Genomic DNA, 6,000 nt, shown 5'->3' with positions numbered 1-6,000 from the left:
TGATGATATGCAAGAAGTGTATTGGGTCTGGCTGAGATGGAGTTAATTTTCCCCACAGCAGCCCTCGTAGTGCTGTGCTTTGTATTGGTAGCTAGAAAGGAGATGATACCACACCAGTGTTTTGGCTACTGCAGAGCAGTGCTTGCACAGCATCAAGGCTGTCTCTCCAACGTTCCCCCCTCACCAGTAGGCTGGGGGGACATAGCCAGGACAGCTGGCCCAAACTGACCAAAGGGATATTCTGTACCATATGACGTCTGCTCAGCAATAAAAGCTAAGAGAAAGGAGGGGGGGGGGCGTTCGTTATGATGATGTTTGTTTTCCGGGGCAACCGCTACGCGTACTGAAGCCCTACTTCCCAGGAAGTGGCTGGACGTTGCCTGCTGATGGGAAGTAGAGAATAAATATTTTGTTTTCCTTCACTTCTGTCCACGGCCTTTGCTTTTGCTTTTATTAAACTGCCTTTATCTTGACCCATGAGTTTTTTCCATCTTCTTTTCTCCCCGCCCCATCCTGCTGAGGAGGGGGGTGATAGAGCGGCTTGGTGGGCACCTGACGTCCAGCCAGGGTCAACCCACCACAGGAAGTTAACTGAATTGCTCTTGTACCTTTACCTTCATTCTTCCCACATGAGGAAAGCCAAAATTTAATTCATGCTAATTAACAAGTTGGGGTAAAAAAAGTCAGATTTTTAGAAGTAGTCTTCTTAGATCTCATTTAAAAAGACTTTGGAAGTTGGGGGTTCCATGTAGCATTACTTACCTGCCTATGTAAAACAGATTCTGTCCTTCTTTCTTACACAGATTTTTATATAAATCATGGCAGAATTCACCATGTTTCTTTATCCCTTTTGGCCTTAAAACCCCTTACAGCTGCTTTCAGAATGCTAAACACAAGTCAGGCTGACCCACCATTTGAGAAGCCTGGAAGAAAGAAGATGAGGAACACTTACTGTCCTGGGAAAAGAAAGCAGTAGCAAGCACCAATACAACAAAAACAGTTAGCCAAAGGAACCGGGCTGCATGGTTTGGATTTAAAGCACCACGTTTAGGGAGCCATTCTGAAAAAAAAAAAAAAAAAAAATTCTCTGAGAAGAGAATTGTACAGTGGGAGGAGGTAGAAGCAACTATGGTTGGATGGTGAAAGCCTTTATTCTTCTAACAACATGGAGCTCTGTCCAGGAGTATTTTCAGTCAGAAAGAGTTGAGAGCTTAGGCATTGGTTAGAGCCGGAGTATTCTCAAAGATATCCTGCAGCCCATGGAGGCTCCTCCATAGAGTCTTTCATGGGATCAACCACCACCTGCACGCCTGCATGGAGTGTCATTCCCTTTCTCTCCCCTTCAGCAATGACAAAGGAAAGCTGTTCCCCTCTGCAGCACAGGGCACTGTCAAAGATCAGTTTTCTATTTATCTTCTGACCTGAATGTAGTAGCAACACAGCAAAGATCTTCGCTGTAAGCAGATAACACAAACGAGGTTAGGGAATGAAAAATAGTCTTTTTTTCCTGATTAGAAAACAAGAGCGAGAACATCACGGCTGTATCCCCTAAAGAATTTGGGTATTGCAGTGCTGAGAGGTTGAGCCTGGAAGCATGAGGTCCCTCTGCACAGGGACACGCTCTCCCTGTGGTAGTGCCCATGCTCCCCACCCACCATGGATTAAGGAGGACCTGAACAGCTGAACTGTGGAGGCAGCAGCTTGACGTTATACAAATAAGCCTAAAACCAGGCTCTTCCCTCAGACCAGGCGAGATGTCCTCCCTCATCAGGGTTCTCCCTAAGGTAGCAGTTGAACTTTGCGCATCCCATCTGTGGTAAGATGGACGGAAAGCAACCAGCCTTTCACCACGGTTTAGCTTTTCACCAAAGTATTCATCAGGGCAGTTAAAGATTTTAATCTGATTATTTCTATCAAATTTGGACTAAAGTCTGGAGGACACCCTTCTTACAGCTGAGGAAATATCCCAGCCACTGAGGCAGCGGGTATCCGGGGGTTGACTGATCCTCCCTAAAAGTGTCATGTCGGTTTGTATAAATAATTAAATTTCCACTGGATCAAAAAGAGAGTGCCTGTACTTAGGGGTTAATGCACAAGTTCATTCACAGCCTCCCTGTGAGGCAGTGTCAAAGTTTCAGTGGCTTTATATATACCCTCTGGCAAAACCAGAGATTGCAACTGAGCACTGTCTTTTAAGAGATCAGTAGCATTTTAACAGTGGGCTCTGGGATGGCTCTGCATGTTTAAAAATCTGGCTCGGAGCACTTTTTCCAGGGTCTCACAGTGAAATGGTGCCAGTGCTGGATATTGAACTGTGATCTTCTGAGGAATGTCTATCCAGATTTTTGCAAACAAGGCTTAGGGACTCTCGGAAGATTTAATACAGTGGACACAGCACCACACTACCAGAGCTGCACAGATCTGGGATTGGAGCTGGCTGGTTGCTAGCCAGCTTGGATTGAGGACAGGATGATCTTAGTCTGGCCTGCAGAAGACCATGGAAAAATATCCAGAGTCCCAATCCATACCTTAAAAACAAGATCAGACTGTCCTTTCAAGGGAGTGGGGTGGGGGAGAGAGTTTTTTCTAGATTGTTCTTTTTCCTTTGTGATGGTGGATCTTATTATGAGCACAGCTGAATTTCTAGATGAAGAAAATTCTCCTTCTCACAAGTTCTGCTTGATCTCTCTATCACAAACTGTGTATACACCCCTAATATATTCCTTGACTGCCACTTCTATGTTCCCCTGCTCTTCGATCAGAGATAAATAAACCAAAGACAGCATGATGCTTGTTATCTAAAAAGATTCAGGTAGAGCAAGTATCATAGCACAATCAGGGTACTTGAAAATTGTATTTTCCTGGAAAGGACTTTTACTTGCCTTCTTGGATCATACACAGAGGAAGTCCAAGGTCTAGGGGGAGAAAATAACTCTTAGTAACAGAATGTTTGAACATTCATACAGGATTAATTACTTGTTTTATTTTTTCTTTAATTTTAAATGATTGTACTGCTAGCAAAAGTGAAAAATAAAGACTCTGATCTATGCCAGGCACTTAGTACCTGCAAATACGCTGCAAGTTTTTCCTATCTTGAAGAGTTTCAGTGTAGACTACAAAGGCAAAGGGGGCTGAACTGATCCCTGGAGAAAACATGTGCAACTCCACTTATATAAAAAGACCACTTGCTTCAATAATGCTGTACCCATTTATCCTCGGGATGAATTCACACATTTTTTCTATTATTAGATGGACGTCCTATTTCTAATGGAGTCTATGTATGTGATCTAAGCACTTCCACATATTTTTTCTACAAGTAAAATTCTATGCTTCTCTGATGAATTGCATTGCTGAGCAGTGCTCTAAATATCAACTGAGGTACATTAACATTTGCAATGCCATTATGCTAAATCTGAAATACTGGGCTATATAAAGGATTTCAAACAAAGCTTCTGTTCAGTCTTGGTACAGAAAATCTTTTGTCTGTGGCATATCGCACTAGCAAATCAGTGCCGCGAGGATCATACAGCTCTTGATACGTCATAAAAATGGATGAATTTCACAACAAATAACTAACACGGGAAGAACCGTGGATTTCTAGCAATTATTCCCCAAAACCTATTTCAACAAAAATTTGCATCCTAGATGTGGTTATGGCTCATAAATTTCTAGTTAACATTTACTTATGACAATAATGAAGTCAACTGAAAATATTCAATGTGGTACAAAGGCAAAATATGTAAGACCTCAGGGTTATGAGCAGTGGAAAATAGGTGCTTGTAACAGATTACTTGTGAATCACAAGGGTTGCTGCCAGGTTCTTACTGTATAAAAGTCAAATGTCGGGTTGCCTGTGCTTGGTTATGATTAATGTGAGATCAGGTCTCTGTATCCTGTGAGTCATATTCTCCACGGTCTTGGCCAACTTTCCTAACCTGCCTGTGCTCTTTTTGGGAAAAAAACCCAAGTGTATTTACCTTAATACTTGGGTCTTTGTGAGTCAGCAGTCCTAACTGTGAGCTGCGTGCATGGTCAGTGCGATAGAAATGAACATTTGACTAAAGGACAACAAGAGTAAAATTACTATGCAAGTAGTATTTTGTTCACATCTGTGCAAGTAGTACATGTTCTGTCTACACCAGAGAAAGCTCAGATACAACAAGCAGAGGTTACGCTATAGCTTTATTGTCCCCATCGCACGACCACAGGGAGACACTTTCAGAAGACATTCAGGATTACAGAAACATTCTCACTAGATTACACGAATTGATGAGCTGATCAGTTTGTATAATACATGAACTTCCTCCTTCTAAACTAAGGAACTCTGTTGATGAAGGTGTGCGCACTCCCAACCGACACCGAAAATGTGTCGCACATGGTCTATTTGGTGGTTATCCAGCTCTTGCCAGTCTGTCTACAGCATTAGCTATGGTGATTGGTACACCTCTGGTAGCGGTCATCTGGCTGTCTTACGTGAGGGTAATGAAAGGGACATGCCAGCTGTGATAAGCTCTCACTGAACAATACAAAAACATTTCTGGGAAGGTCTTTTTTTGTTGTTAACAGCAGTAGTTGTGTTGAATTTTACAGAGTTCACATACTGAAATATAAACAACATCCAGGCAGCCTTGAGTGAGTTGTTTCGCACCTCCCTGTACCTAAATAACAGCAAGTCATGCACTCTCGGCTTGTGTAAACCAAGCATCTGGCTTTAATAGACAGAAACCATCTCACCATTGACATCAGTGGAGCTGGAAGAGTTTCCACCAACCATTTGCCTTCCTTTATCTCCGGTCCTCCAGCCTTTCTAAGGTTTCTTTTTTCCCCAGCTTCAATATACCCTTTTCCTTGCATCAAAGAAGTAGAGTCTGAAGCCTGGACATCTCGCAACACTCCCTTGTGGCTATTAGTTAAAACTCCTCCACAACCTGTTCCACTTCACCTTACTCAAGACTGTGAGAAAGCCGATATTCCAGAAACCTCAGAGCTAAGGCCCAGATCTTTGGATGCAGCCCATTAAATCCACTGGGAATCACATTTTGAGGATCTGTAAATATCTGATAGAACTCCGGCAACGTGCAGGTGCTAGGACCAAAGAATAGTAATGCAGAAGAACAGAGCTCAGGCACCTGCAAGGCAGTTAACATGTAGGAGAACTCCTTCTCTACAGGCTGCGTCAGCATTTAAGTGCTAGATTATGTTTAGCAGCACCAAACACAGCAGTGACTGCTTCATTTTCTCCACCTAACAGTTGCCTTCAGAGTTTAAAGATTTATACACCCTTCTACACTCAGCATTGAAATAGGAGCTAATATCCATTCCCGTTAGCAAATGCAGGTCCACATCTCCAGTCTAGTTTGTTTTCATACTAATTTTGTCACCCTTATTTGTTCCAGTGTGATCAGTTTTGGAGTAAAGGCTCTTCTTGATTGAGGGCAGCAGAATATGATCCCCAGAGATTAGTCTGTAGCTAAACTGTGCCACTTTCATAATGAAAGAGCCTGGCAATATATTCGTAGAGCATGGGCTTTTTGAATGAATCAGAAAAAAGACAATTAATTACATCAAATAATTCTATGCTTCGAATCCATAATTATATTTAACAACAACAACATCCAATATTATCATCAGCTATCAAAATCAATGCAGGTTGATTCCAATGGGAGTGCTGTCAGACTAAAACTGAGCACGGAGCCCTCAGTACAGTATGAGCTGAGATAATGTCAGTATAAGAGGTTTATTCCCTCCATCTTTCCTCTTCTATAGGAACCTCATCCCTCCTTTTGCTCCCACCTCCCTGCCCCATTCTGTCACTCCCCCAATTAGCCCCATAGAACTATTCGTGGAGTCGCACTCTAAACTGGATGATTGAAAGGAACTCCTTTAAAAATAAGACACTTTTTCCTTTAGGAAGAAGAGATTGGAAGGGAAGGAGCAACTGCTCAAACCCACCAAAGATGGGTAACCTGAGGTCCTGACCCCCATGGCAGGCAGTCCACT

This window comes from Mycteria americana, chromosome 6 (assembly GCF_035582795.1).
Source record: "Mycteria americana isolate JAX WOST 10 ecotype Jacksonville Zoo and Gardens chromosome 6, USCA_MyAme_1.0, whole genome shotgun sequence".
In the NCBI taxonomy this organism is placed as follows: Eukaryota; Metazoa; Chordata; class Aves; order Ciconiiformes; family Ciconiidae; genus Mycteria; species Mycteria americana.
The sequence above is the reverse complement of the archived record's forward strand: the minus strand, read 5'-3'. Positions refer to the sequence as shown.